The following is a 15,409-nucleotide window of genomic DNA, read 5'->3' on the forward strand; positions in this document are numbered from 1 at the left end:
TGCTGTTAGGGACCTCTCCAAAGTGCTGAAGAGCAATGGTGTCTCTTTGGAGACCAAGGTGCGTCTGATACAGGCCATGGTCTTCACAATCACTTGTTATGCATCAGAGAGTTGGACAGTGACCAGGGAGGATAGAAGGAAAATTGATGCCTTTGAGCTGTAGTGCTGGAGAAGAGTATTGAGAATACCATGGACTGCTAGGAAAACAAATAGATTTGTCCTGGAGAGGGTTAAACCGGGTGGCTCCTTGGAGGCAAAGATAAAGAGTCTCCGTCTAACATACTTTGGACACGTTGTGAGGAGGGACCGGTCCTTGGAGAGGGACATCATGCTTGGGAGGGTGGAGGGACAGCGCAGGAGAGGAAGGCCCTCTATGAGGTGGATTGATTCAGTGACTGGGATAACTGGGATGGGAGTGTCAGAGACAGTGCGATTGGCACAGGACAGAGTGGAGTTTAGGGCTGTTGTACATAGGGTTGCTATGAGTCGCAAGCGACTTGAGGGCACATAACAACAACTACAACAACAACTATAGTAGTGCATATAAAGTGGTATTGTTTGGGGTTAATTTGCATTGATGGTTCATATATTAATTACAATGTCACATTGCACTCCCTGCTTCTGTTTGTCCTCCTTTCCTACCCCTGAGCTTTATCCCTGGGAAATGTTGGCCTTTGGGTCTTGGGTGGTTGATTGCTGTAACCAAGGAGGCGGTCCTCTCTACTGTTGTTAATCACCTGGGCTTGCTTAGCATTTGGCTGAAGTTGAGCCACTGGAGTGATTTTCCTGGAGCTTGGTGGATGGACTGAAGTGTTGAATGACTCAGGGGTTGATGAATGACTTAGGGGTGCCCTCATTCTCTGTCAAACCAGTGCCTGATCTTTTAATGATTTTTAGTTTCATTCCACAATTTTTCCCCCATTCTACAGAGGTACAGTGCTTTGCTTTATCTAGAAGTAAAAACTTTGCTTTATTGAAAACCAAGTTAATTATATGAAGTCTAGTTTTTTTAATCATTTAAAATACTTGTTACTTTGTGTCCTATTTAATAAAACTTTGCCAAATCTATAGCAGCTAAAATTTTTCCTGTGTTTTCTTCCAGAATGTTCTAAAATTGAAGCTCCTTTGTTTGGTTCAGTGATCCATTAGGCACTAGTGCATGTGTGTATCTGTGTGTATGTACATAACTGAACTAAAGAGTAAAAATATTATAGAGTCAAAGTGTTCTAAATCACAATTCCAGCAGGATTTTTTGGTAAAGTCAAGCTGATGATGCTGTAGTTCATATAACAATCCAAAGATCCTACAATAGCCAAAACAGTTTTGTAAAAGAACAGACTTGTAGTTTTATTGAACAGCTATGTGATTGCAGTAGTTAATAAAGCCACAGGAATTCAAAGAATATGTTATTACTGAAAGAATAGCCATCTCCAGTAGTGGAATAGATTAGGGAGTCTGGAATAAGACACACAATGTTTCTTTCTAATTCTTCTATCCTTTGTTTTCCTTGACTAAATATGTTTTACTGCAGAATCACAAGGCAATGTTTAAAAGAACATGGAATAGACATTCTTATCTCACTCTTAATGTTAAGTAGCATACTTTCAATGTTTTAGCATTGAATAAGACATTTACTCTACGATTCCTTGGTAGATGTTTTCAGAATACTTTTAGAAAAGTTTGCTTCTATTAGAAAGTCAATACTTGGTAGATTTTGAAATTACATTTATAAAGTTTGCTTCTGTTACAAAAGCTATTGTGATTTGAGTGAAAGTTTGTAAAATAAAATATTTTTTCACTCAATCATTCTTCCACATTTCGCCGTATAACATTCGTTTTAATGCCCATGTTGTAATCACTCTTTTTCCACATCTTCCCTGTAATTCTGATATATGTTAGTATTCTTTAAGTCTGGTTTTCCTTTCCTTAGTGATTTCATTTTAATTTTTAAAACTTTTTAAGCAAGTCAGCTTCTGTGGTTTATTTTTCTGTATTGGAGTAATATTGTAATAATCTTTTTTCTACATTTATCAAATACTGAAATTTAATCCATTAATGTAGGCATCATATTAATGTTTTTCTAAAAGATTAATTTACCCTACATTCTTGGAATAAATACTCAATTTAGCTACAGTGTTCCCTTTTTATATATAATACAGCTTGCTAGCATTTTGTTTATATTTTTAATGTATGTCATTGAGACACGTCTCTAATTTCTCTTATTTTATCTTCATATTTTTATATTAAGTTCATTAGGGTCAATTCATTTTGGCAAAACTACTCTAAAAGGGGGCATCACAGTAGTAGGTTCTGGGCAGAGTGGGCAGAAATGAGGAATAAAACTCAAAAATATAAAAATAGCTATGCTTACTGGTCTATTAATTCACTTAGCTTTCCACCAAATAACAGAGAGGCCCATCAGTGAAGAATAGGGAGTTATTCACTCTAAACAACCATACAAAATCAGAATGACAGTATTTGTCCAGTGAGAAAGTGACTGAGGATGACAGAAGAAGAATCAATACCTTTGAGTTGTGGTGCTGAAGAAAAGCACTGAGCATACCATGGACTGCCAGGAGAACAAACAGGTCTGTCCTGGAGAAGGTGAGACCAGGTTGCTCCTGGGAGATAAGGATTTTGAGGCTCTGTCTTACATATTTTGGGCATGTTGTCAGGAGGGACCAGTCCTTAGAGAAAGACATCATGCTTGAAGGATAGAGGGTCAGTGCAGAAAAGTAAGACCCTGGGTGATAGGAATTGACACAGTGACTGTGTGTGAGGTCAGGTGCGTCAGAGATGGTGAGGTTGACTTAGAATAGAGCAGTGTTTGTTGTTCCTAAGGTCACTATGAGTTGTGGTCGATGGCACATAGCAACAACAAAGTTCAGAAGGCAGGCAGGGATAGCATAGAAGAAATAATGAAAGTAAGAATCATATTGTAGCTGATGTCAGATTGATCTTAACTGAAAGCAGAGAATACCAGAAGAATGTCTGTCTGTGTTTCATTGATTATGCAAAGGCATATGACTGTGTGGATCATAACAAACTGTGGCTGACTCTGAGAGGAATGGGAATCCCAGAACATTTAATTGTGCTAATGTGAAACCTATACTTGGACCAAGAGGCAGTCGTCAGAACAGAGCAGGGCAACACTGCATGGTTCAAAATTGGGAAGGGCGTATGCCAGGGATATGTCCTATCTCCATACCTTTTCAACCTGTATGCAGAGCAGATTATCGGAGAGGCTGGGCTCTATGAGAAGCGTGGCGTTAGAATTGGTGGACAATCTATCAACAGTCTGCGTTATGCAGATGACACAACCCTGCTTGCTGAAACTGAGGAGGACCTCATGCACTTACTGCAGAGGGTCAAGGACTGCAGCCTTCAGTATGGACTGAGACTCAGTGACAAGAAGACAAAAATTCTCACCACTGGACCAATCGGTAGCATCAGGATGGATGGCGAAGAGGTTGAGATTGTTCACAGCTTCAGTTTGCTCGGCTCCACAGTCAACACTCTTGGCACCAGCAGCCAGGAAACCAAAAAACGTATTGTTATGGGAACGTCTGCAGTTAGGGACCTCTCTAAAGTACTCAAGAGCAACAGTGTCTCTCTGGCGACTAAGGGCCACCTGATACAGGCCACGGTTTTTGCACTTACTTGTTATGCATCAGAGAGTTGGGCAATGACTAGGGAGGATAGAAGGAGAATTGATGCCTTTGAGCTGTGGTGCTGAAGAAGAGTATTGAATGTACCCTGGACTGCCAAGAAAACAAACAGATTCATCCTAGAGAGGGTTAAACCAGGCTACTCCTTGGAGGCAAGGATTCTGGGGCTTCGGCTGACATACTTTGGACATGTTTTAAGGAGGGACAGGTCCTTGGAGAGGGACATCGTGCTTGGTAGGGTAGAGGGACAGCGCAGGAGGGGAAGACCCTCTATGAGGTGGATTGATTTAGTGACTGGGGTAATTGGGATGGGTGTGTCAGAGGCAATGTGATTGGCACAGGATCGAGCAGAGTTTAGGGCTGTTGTACACAGGGTTGCTATGAGTCGCAAACGACTCGACGGCACATGACGACAAGAATCATAGGAAGGAGGAATTAGAATGAAGTTAAAATATGAGTATTTTAATTAAGCTTATAAAACAATGTGTATGAGTGGTTGAGTAGAAAACACTTTCTTTTTTTTCATATTTTTAAAATTTTATTGTGATTTGAGTGGCATTTTACAAATCATGTTACTTATTCACATAGAAAACACTTTCGATTGGAGAACTAACAGAAAGCACACATTAACATGAGGAGGAAGTTGGTCAAAATTACTACTGCCTGGATGTGTTTATACATCTATACAGTGTTTCTAATAAGATCTGTTTAATTACTTAGTTGTTTTTGTTGTGTACCATTGAATCCGAAGCAATCCATAGCTGACCCTCCGAGGTTTTCCAGAGGCAGTAAATTGACTTGAAGGGGGAGGCAGAGATTGCTCATCTTTCTCCTGTGGGGCAGTTGGTAGAGTTGAACCACAAACCTTTAGGTCCTCAACACATTTCCTTACTTAACTCTAAGCCACCACACTCTGATAATTAGTTATTAATTTTTCTTTTTTCTTTAATCGGTTTGCATACAAAGTTCATACACATTGTGCTGCACACTACTCTTTGACACTGTGTTTTGTATATTCCCATGCATTATGTTTTATAAAATTAATCACCATTGGACCTTGCCCATCATTACCCTGTCTTTTCACCCAGGTCTAGTATATATTTTATCTGTAAAAGTTCATTAAAAAGAGTTTATGCAGTTCATTATTCAAGCCGTTTGGCAAAGACATGTCTGAAAAGTATCTATTATTTTCCAGAGGGCAGACATTTCAAACTAAATGGCTTTTTCCTATCTTTCTGATAAAGAAATATATCTTAGTTATTCTCATGTTATTTTCTACTTTTTCAGCCTTTGTTAGGAAGAGGGAGAGCAGTTAAGGAATGTTTACCCAAGTGGTCTCTAAATGGTCTATTAAACCTCAAAGAAACCTCAAGTTCGTTGCTTTTGAGTTGGACCCGACTAAGAGCTGAAACCCCCAGCCGGATGTTAGAGGCTGTAAATCACATGGGAGAAGAGCCTCTATCTTTCTGCCAAGGAGCCGCTGGTGGGTTCAGACGAGCAGAGAGTGGCTGCTTTTCACTGAGCATCGCAGCTCCCCCCAGACTAGTCCAGCAGAGCGCCGTCACAAAGTCAGAGTTTCTAAATATAGTTATCGTTAAATTGAGTGAAATAGTTCAAGTCTTAACAGTGTCATGTGGCTTTACGTATCACTGAAAAAAAAAGTTTCAAGCCGTGTCTTTATCCTCTGCTGGCTTCGATTTTTAAATGTCAAATCAGATGCCATGTCTTCTTAGGCTCATCAGTGAAATGTCTCAAGGTGTAAGGCATGACGTTTGGCCTGCAGAGTCTGTGTGTGTGTGTGTGTGTACGCACATATATTTGATATGTAATACAATGTTGATAATTTTGAATGTGAAGAACTGGCTTTCTGCCATCGGGTTAGATGGTCTCTTTTTACCAGAATAGCTGACGGACCACTCACCTGAGCAAGCCTTGTTCTTTTCTGTCGTTCACTTTATAAGTATTATCCTCAATCTGTACTTTTCTTTGCAACAGTATTTCTTGCTGTGTGTGTACTTGGGGAGTTAACTAAAACTAGATGTGATGATCTATGAAACCTAGTCACTAAAACCCTCTAAACTGTAGTGTATCATTCTGCTCTGAGCCCAGGAGTTTTTTTCAGCCTCTGAGTGGTTGGTCATTGTTTCTTCCCAGAAGGTCTTGTGCGTTCTATACCTGACCCTCAACCTGGAGACACATGAGCCGTGTTAGAGCACCACTGTCAGTGTACATGATATCCTAGATCTTTAATGTAATATTTGGTCTAATATTTTAAACACAAATAAATAGAAAAGGATTTTTCATTTTTTTTTTTTTTTATTTTAATGACATACACACCCCACTCTGGAGATTGAAAGCAATCAGGAACCAGTGAAGGATTTAGACAAGGAAGTAATAGAAGGCTTGCATTTTTAACAAATGAGCTGGACAGGAGGGTGTAGTGTTTCCTTCTACTTGATTGTAATCTCTTTGGGGATTAGTCGGTTTACTTAATGACAACAACTTCATGACTGTGATAATCTGCTCTAAACTGAGATTGGGATTGGACGGATCCACTACCATTTGAGATTAGAAATCATTCTCTTGGAGGGCAGTGTCATTTTACAGGGAAATGATCTGAAGCCGGGGATCTGGGAGAGATTTTGGTGAGTGTGTTGTTAGAGTCCAGATAACTGCTTGCTCCCCCAGGACTGTGGTCTGCCAGTTTCACAAACCCTGTCAAAGAGAGCTACCTCTGCTTCTAACACTGATGATCATACATTTCCATCAGCATTGCAAATGGACAGTTCAGTTACTAGCAAAACGAAACTTGTGGGATTTGGAATGAACACACTTCCGTTTCAGTTCATAATCTTCTGTTGACTTTTGGTAAGTTACTGCAATTTTGTAATCACCCTTTAACACACATGTATTCCTCACATGGTTGTAATGAGGGGTTAATAGGCTAACAGTGTAAAAAAGTACTTCTTAGACTTTAAAAAGCAATGTATATAACTTGTTAATAGTGTTAGATACAGAAATAATATTGTATAAGCAAAACTGTATTTTTTAAAAAGTCCATATTTATATTCATAATGCTTTGTTTACTAGGTAAATTCTCAGTGATGTTAAGAATAATGAGATTCTAAGAGGGTTTTTCTTTTTTGTTTTGTTGGATTTTTCATTGAGGCCCTTAACTTCAAAGAGATATTTCTTGTTCAATTTTCAGGTTGTTATTGATGGTAGAGAGCTTAACAAGATCAGTTACTTTGTTTTGCCATAGTCACACCCACCCCATTATTGTGCACCATGTTTTGCTAGTTTTTGTTAGGTGTCACTGAGTCATAATTCTTAGTAACCCTGCAAACAACAGATCTGAACTCCGTCCTTTTCTGCACCATCCTTCTATCCAACACATTTATTTGAGGCCATTATTACAATCACTGTGTCAGGCCATCTTGCGGAGGGACTTCTTTCCTGTTCTGACCATTCTCTCCACCCCTTCAAGCATGACGTCCCTTTTTAAGGAATGATTTCTTTTAACAACATGTCTAAAATAGGAGAGATGAAGCATTGCCATCCTGGCCCCCAAGGAGAAGTCTCACTTACTTTAACATCTTTTTCAGTGCTTTCCATTTGCCATGTCATAGTCACCATTTCAGGACTGGAGATAAAATAATGAACACAAACTTAATGGAGAGGTTAAAGATGCCTTTAAAAACACTTCCAGTTTTTAATTCTTTATTGCATAGGCTAATTTAGAATCTTACCACTTCTTATATGGCCAACTCCAATTTAGTAAATTGCATTGAAAAATATTTTCCCTATGTTTAGTGTCTACCATTATTTAATAATGTCATATTCTTTTCTGTAATTGAGGTGTTAATATTTAAAAACTGTTCAAACATTTCATTGTATTATTCTTTGGAATAACATAGAAATTATACAGCTGAGTGCTTTTAGTATTTATAATCTTATGAATGCTCCTTCTAGAATTTAAAATGTATATAGTTGCAGACATTCTAAGTTATAATAGAAGCTTCTCACATGAGTGTTATAATCAGTGTCAAGTGGTTCAGCTTTGTAACGAAAGAACGAGCTCTATGAGATCTCAGTTGTGCCAAGTTATTTTAAATGCCAGAGCCATTGACCAAAGTGGTAAATTTTATGTCTACTCAGCCCCCTGAATACAGTATATTAGAAGCAAACAGTGCTACTTTATTTCTACCTTTAAAATAGTATTAGAAACCCTGTTTGCCTCTATTCCTTGTATTTCTTTCTGAGGTTATTTTGAAATTAGCTCAGCAAAAATGAGTATCGTATTTCTGGATTTAAGTTAATTCTTCCAAGTATCATTGTTATCTTGTTCTTTGGTGGCCTAGTGACAAGAAAAAATTCCCATTGGTCCTTGCCAAAACAAAAGCTTTCACCTTAGAGCATTCAGCTCCTTCCCCAATCTTCAACTGAATTTAAAAACCAAAGCCCTTCATGAAGCCCTTCATTCTACAGTCCTTTGCAGTCAAACGTTCCCATTGGCCCTCACCAAAACAAAATGCTCTAAGATGGGCACTTTTGTTTTGGTGAGGGCTAATGGGAATGTTTGACTGGAAAGGATTGTGGAATGAAGGACTTTGTTGAGTGCCTTGGTTTTTAAATTCATTTGGGCCAAGTGTTGTTATATTTTGGAGGAACGTATTTCTAAGTCATTCAGCAGTCTTCTGTCAGTTTGCCATACTGAGGTAACTTGGGGCTGCTGTGATGCTGAGCCTTGTGCCATTTCAGTGTCGAGTGCCATAACAGTTGCCCATGGTGGACAGTGTTTGGTGGAGCTCCCAGTTTAAGACAGATTTGAAAGCAGGAGTGGCATCCCTTTCTAAGCACATGCCTGTGGAAACTCTATGAACTTGGAGAAAAGACAATAGTTACAGAAAGACTTCAGTTCTTTTGTTCATAGAGTCTCTATGAGTCGTCATCCACTTGACAGCAATCAACAGCAACAGTGGGAAGAAGCTGTGCTGCCCCTGAAAGCATGTGGTTCAAATCTGCCATCTGCTCCACAGGAGAGGGATGGACACTCTGCTCATGTGGTATTCCTTGCCTGTAAAAACCCGCTGGAGGGTCACCTATGGGTTGGTCCCAACTCGATGTTACACAAGAACAACGTTTCTCTGCCAAACGCTTCTTGAGCAACAGATTGTTACACTGCGCTACATCTTAGACACTAGAGATAGCTAGCTACCCCCAAATTGTTGCTTGATTTAAATGACTGGAAAGACATTTTTGTGAGTAATTGACTTAGCTGCTTATTAACGGAAACTGCAGTTTAATAAGCTCCAGTAAAGTAATTTTGCTTTTCCCACGGCAGAGCTGGCATGCAGGGGGTGGTGCCCAAGTGCTTCCTGGATGGATTTCCTTTTCTCTTGGCATGAGCCAAGCTAAGGAAGATGGCAGTGCCTGTAAGAAAGGGGCCTTCTCAGGGAGCTCTGGTGGCCTAGTGGCAAGAAGCTGTACTACAATCCCAGAGGTGCGCAGTTCAAATCCACCAGATGCTCTGCTGCAGAAGGAGGGACAATCTCCTCCTGTACCAGTCATATTTGATTTGATGGTACTCGCACAGAAAAGAATAAAATTTTAAAAAAAGGGTGGGGCCTTCTCTACTGGGTCCAGGAGCCAGTCTAGGCTACAAGGGATGGGACTGTGTTTGAACCAGGCACCTGTGGGAGGCTCAATGAGGCTTTGTTGACTGATCTGATATTTTTTATCTCAGGGCAAATTGCTTCTATGTTGGATCAGAAGGTTAGAGACTTCTTACTACATCATCGTCTGTGAGTTGATGATCTCTTTGTTTTTTGATCTGTTACATTTCTTATAAGCCGTGAGAAAATGGAAGGAATTAGAAGAAACCTTCAAGTCACCTCTAAGCACCTGCCTGAATTTCTGCCTAATGGTTCTGCTGCTTCTAGGCCCTGGGGTGAACTGTCCATGCTGTTTGCAAAGGCCAGCTCCTCCTACGTTTTTGTGGGTTACATGTCATCCCTTTTTACAAACTCAAGAGACTCTTTTAGCAGTTTCCCCCTCAGTTATATGTAATAGATTTATCCTTTTTTGGTAAACCTTTCTTTTTCTTTTCTTCCAAAATAAAGCCTATTAATTCTGCCTCTAATAATTCCCTCCATTCTCTTCCTCCCTTGTTTTCAGAACCTCTTAAGAATGTTCTCTACCCTCATACTCTTCCAACTCACTCCAATTAGGTTTTGCCTTCAATCTCCACTCCATACTCTACTGAAACTGGACTTAATCAAGTACACCATTGACCTCCACGTTACTAAAGTTTGTATTTTATTTTTAATGCTCCCATCACTCGATTTTAGACATTTAAGCTTGATTTGGTAATATGATGCACCAGATAATCAGGGAGCTCTGGTGGCCTACTGGGAAGAAGCTGTGCTGCCATTACAAAGGCACGTGGTTTGAATCCAACAGCTGCCCTAGATGGGAAACCTGTCCAATTTACTGCCTCTGAAAATCCACTGGAAGGTCAGCTGGGAGTCAGTTCTGACTCTGCCACACATAAAATATCAACATACTTTATTTGTCCTTGGCATTTTACACAATCACTTTTTCCTCCTTGAAATACTTTCTCTGTAAATACAAGCACTCTTGAGTTCTCTCGTCTTGCTACTCTCTTTTCTTTTCCTATTTGTTTTCTTTGCTGGTTCTTTCTCTTCTCTATTATTCATCTTTTATCTTGTTTCTGTTTAACTTTCTCCTTTATTATCTAGTCCTGTGGCTTAGCATAGAATTGATCTCCAGCCCAGGTCCCTTTTCGAAGCACCTTATTTGATACATACTTTGAAGTGCCCTTGACACCTGCACTTGATTGTCTTGTAGCATCTCATACTCGTCATTTAGAAACTCAGCTCCTGGTGGTCCTTGCTCTTCCCGCATCCTCCTGTTTTGGGGCCTAATTACTTTCCCTCTCTAGTGACTCAGGCCAACGCCATGTGCTTATCCATGAGTCTTTTTTTTTTTTTTTACACCCCATACTCTTTCTGTCAGCAGAATCCTTCAAACTGTATCCATAATCTGACCCCTTCTCCACACCCTCATTGCCAGTACCCTGTCCTGTCTTTCATCTGTACTCCCTTCAGGAGCCTGGTAAGGAGTCTTTGTTGGATCTACCCTTGAACTCCTAGACTCGTTATTCAGCATCTCATCCAGACTGTTCTTATTGAAATATTAATCAGATTATTATTTTCCTCTGCTCTGCTCTCTCCATTGTCTTCCCATCTCACTCTGTCAAAGCCAGAGTTCTTCCACTCACCCACAAACTTTATACCTCGTCCCTGCCCCCAGCCTCTATGTGCATCCCTTCCTCATCTCTCTTTCCTCCTGTTCACATATATCTACTTTGAGCACCAGGACATGTTTATCTGTAAGCAAGTGTCTGCTTAGTCATAGGAAGGACTGATGGAAGAACTTTAGGAACTTAGAGATATTTATTACACTTGGAAAAGTCCCAGTGGAATAGGAAAGCCAAAAAGGCATCAAAGTCAGGCAAAAAACCTTAAGTTTACTTTGGAGGTGTATACTGTCCCAAGATATACTTCCAGGGAGAAAAAATATTTCCTTCCATTTTTGATTGTACATGCATTGCACATGGAATTAAAGATTACTTTTCCTGTGCCCTGGAGGTGAAGGTGTTATTCAGACTAGCTAAGGACTGGGAAGTAACATTGACCATTCATATTTCCACTGGACCTGTGTCCTCCCCCCCAAAAGAGTATGGCTGCCTGACTAGTGGCCAGGAGAACTCTTCAGCTGTAATAGTGAGATTCCAAACCACAGATCTTTTAAAAGTTTTAAAATTACAACACTGTTGGTTCCATATCCAGATATATAAGCCAAGAAATAATTATATATTTTTTTAAATTCAGAATTTATTGTTTCACTCTCAAGTTAGTACATTGCTAATGTCCAAGAACAAGGAGGAAATGAGTAATGATGCTGTTGAATTGACTGCAAGCGGGGCCAGTGAAAAGGGCTGCAAGATTGATCAAGTCCAGCATTTCACCTGTCTTATAATTGAGTAATTGGACACAGTGTTCTGTGAATGTTAATCATTTACCCCCAACCTGGCAGTGTGGCTTTGCCACACTTAATTATTATCTCTTCCTGATTTAACCGGCCACAAAAGCAAAATAGCAGATTATTTTTTAGAATGAGAATGTAGGTAGGTCTGGCTACCCAGGACTATTTTAAGAAGGCTGAGTGATTTTACTGGCATGTGTTTACTGCCACTGTGAAGAGTACTTTGGAAGTATTCACTGTAAATTTCACTTGCCAGCATGAAGTGAAGTGAAGTGTGTCTTTATCATATTGGAGTAGTTTGAGGAAACTGTGGGAGACCCTGGAATCTGTATTGTTCTTCAGGGGCTGCACACATAGGGCAGTAAGGATATTTACTGTTAAGTGTTTAAATTTTTCCTAACAAACATTTATGTTCATTTGGCTGTTTGTTGATTTTCTTTTGTTGTTGTGGTTGTTTTAGGAAAGCCTTAGAGCTGACAGTGTAAATTTCATGCAATTTTGAAAAGTAAAATGTCAACCTTATTGTAGAACTGTTCTAACATTATTACAAACACATATGTTAGGCTTACTCATTTCCCCCAGGGAGTTCTTTATTCCTTTAATATGTGCAGTAACTGTTACACTCGGAGGATTTAACAAGTCATAGTCAATACGCATGTCAATATTAATGCAGCTCGAGGCCTGGATTGGAAAGACACATTACACCAAAGGATACTGTGTCTGTTATAAGAATATATGTTCTAAGCTAGCAAGGGGGAATATGGAAACATGATTGAAAGGAAGATTTTGTGACTTTAACGTTCACATTCCTTCATCTGTTCTACACTCAGGTTTAAAAGTAGAATTTTCCATAGATATTTCCAAATATTGAGATTATTGGGGATTTGAGATGACATGTTCCAGTAATCCTTCTAACTGATTGAGAAGCACTGTGACTCTTGAGTAGGGTCTTGGGTAGTTCCGAAGCAAGATTAACTCGTTGCTAGTGCAGTTTCTGTAACAAATAGCTGTTCACTCATATATAGTGCTTTAATATGAAGGGAGATAACGCTGTTCTGTAGTCAGTTTTTAGAAAAAGGTCTTCAGTGCAGACAATCCTGTTATGCTTGAAAATAACAAAAAAAATTATACCTAAATCAATTGACTGATAAAAATAAGGCAAGAGATTGGATTTGGTAAGAGCTTCTCCCCCCTTTTCTCTTCCTACTTGTTACTCCTCTTAAAACAAGTGAGAACAGATGTAGATACCACAGAACTGAGGGGAAGCTTATTTTAGATGAAGGAAGGAGAAATAGGATTTTGAATAAGATTAATTTTTGAGGGAATGGGATGTTTAGGAACCTTGATAATTTATTTTTTCTTTTGCTGAGATTAGGTGACTCTAGATAGGAAGATTTGTGGATTGTTAAATAGGGAAGAGAGTTGATTTTTAATTTTAAGAACCAACAAACACATTTGCATTTTGATTTTTGAAAAGCTAAAATGATAAAGCCAAGGGGAGAATGGGTGGGAGTGAGAGAATTTGTATCTTTTTTGAAATTTTTTTTAGCATCTATAGATACTCTAACAGTGCTCTTAGATATTTCATACCAAAAAAAGTGTCATTCTAGATACCATGCACAATTTTATAGTCTTTGCTTATAAATAGATTATTTCACCCATCAGATGGAAGAATAGCTTTTTATCTTTTTTTATTTGCAGTATTTGAAATCCAGTTGTAATAAGAGTTGATCTCTTTCCTGAAATACAGTTTAGATGGAGAAATATTGTGATTGTTAGGTACTGTTGAATGTGCTTTGACTTATCAGGATCCCATGAGACAGATCAGTACTGGCCCAGAGCCTTTCCTTTTGTTTCTTTCTTAATATTTCTTAAATATTTTGTAAAGTTTCCTTTTTTAAAACTAGTCTTATTTTGGTTTTGTTTTTTAAAGAAGGAGGTTGGGCCTTTTGGGGGCTGTAACTTTCTGATAAATTTATCTTTTTACTGTTTTACCTTAAAAAAAAGAAAGAGTCTTCTTTCTTTTTACAGTTTTACTCTGTTTACACAGTGGACAAGATTCCCATTCAATAATTCATACACACATTCTGCCTGCCTAGTTTCTATACGTGCCCTTCCTTGCTTTCTCATCCCGGCTTTGGTGTAAATGTTGACTTTGAGTCTGGTATAGCTCATTGTTGAGGGAGCTCAGTCCTCAAGGGAATTGTTTCTTTTATAAGTCAGTCTGCTACTTGCCTGAAAAGTGACCTCAAGTTTGAATTATCTTTGGGTGATAGTCTTGGGGATCCCTTCAATCTCTGTCCAGTAACTCTGGTCTTTGTTATGAATTTGAGGTTTGTTTCATATTTTTCTCCCCTTCTAATTGTATCTCTGGTCAGAGTAGTCAGTGGTAGATGGGTATCATCTCGTTCATTTGATCTCTTACTGAAAAAGGCTATGAACCTGCTTCTTCCTTGAGTTTTTAATATCCTTCACTTTTCTTTGTTCCAGACAAAGTTGTGTCTTAAATGTCATGGCGTTTTCTAGGATGTAATCTATATGGGAACAGATAGAAGAATGGGATGGAAGGGTCACCCTTGCTTAGCAGTTAAGTGCTTCACACTTGTATCACTTAGGTTCTTACAGGAATATTAGTTTTCAGTTTCCTATAGATTACCGTTTTATAAGATTTCCCTCCTTCGATTTTTCATATTCTTCCCATTCATAATTACAGTTTATTGCTCCTTGTATTTCATGACCACAGCTCTAATAATCATATACTGTTTGCTCTAATGAAAAATATAGGTGCCTGTGGAATGGAACTATTCCCCAAATTAAAAAAAAAGATTTACCCGTGATTTTGCTATGAACTTAGCTCTTAGTGAAAGTATATTTCAAGTTGTGTCCAATACTGAGTTCGCAGGGTACTATAGGTAATTGGTATACAACATCAGGTACTCACAGCCACAGAGAGCTCAGGTTCAAGACAGAAGAAATGTCAGGAAGGGAAAGTGGCTGGACTCAGAGGGAGTCAGAGGAGCAGGGGTCAGAGAGTTCTCCAGCTTCCAGAACCCCGGGTGGAAATGTTGGCCGGAAGTAGGGCTGGGAGATGCCCCATCCTGTGCCCTTCAGAATGTTGGTATAATCTGGTGGCCTAGAGGTAAGCAATTGCACTGCCAATCCAAAGTGTTGGTATAGTTGGAATTGGGCCTTGAGAAGAGGAGGGAGGAAGCCTTAGGGGGTCAGAGCAGTCTTTCCCACAAGTCGTCTTCTTTGCAAAGCATCTATTACATTTGTGGGGTCATAATAATTTATTGAATAGTTCCTATTGCTTAAGAAAAAAAGTGAAGTCTGCATTGAAGATCTCTGATAAGATTGTTAAATGATATTGGAATCTCTTACTTTATAGGTGAAGAAATTAAGAACCAAAAGGTTTTGCTGAGACTTCAGGGTTGGGTACAATAGACTCTGTCATTTCTGTCCCCTGTCTGTATGCCACATTGTCTCCAGCCATTGAAAGGGCCTGTGGAAGAATTAGATTTCCAGAGTTCTGATACAAGAACAATTGAAATGGTCCACATGAAACCCCATTGTCTGTTATTGTATATGAAGATTGCATGATTTATAATGTAAATGAAATACTGTATAAAACACAATGTATGTGCAAACCCCACAATGTTTATGAATAAGAC

The 15,409-nt window shown here is 39.1% G+C and overlaps 1 protein-coding gene across 1 annotated transcript in view; it reads left to right on the top strand.

Moving 5' to 3' along the window:
- The window catches only part of OSBPL1A (oxysterol binding protein-like 1A), a 300,437-nt gene that overhangs the window by 163,010 nt on the left and 122,018 nt on the right, over positions 1-15,409 (top strand). The gene's annotated exons all lie outside the window — the stretch shown is intronic.

The sequence above is a fragment of the Elephantulus edwardii genome, unplaced genomic scaffold, assembly GCF_000299155.1.
Source record: "Elephantulus edwardii isolate Elephantulus edwardi_28Jun2011 unplaced genomic scaffold, EleEdw1.0 scaffold00155, whole genome shotgun sequence".
NCBI classification, from domain to species: Eukaryota; Metazoa; Chordata; class Mammalia; order Macroscelidea; family Macroscelididae; genus Elephantulus; species Elephantulus edwardii.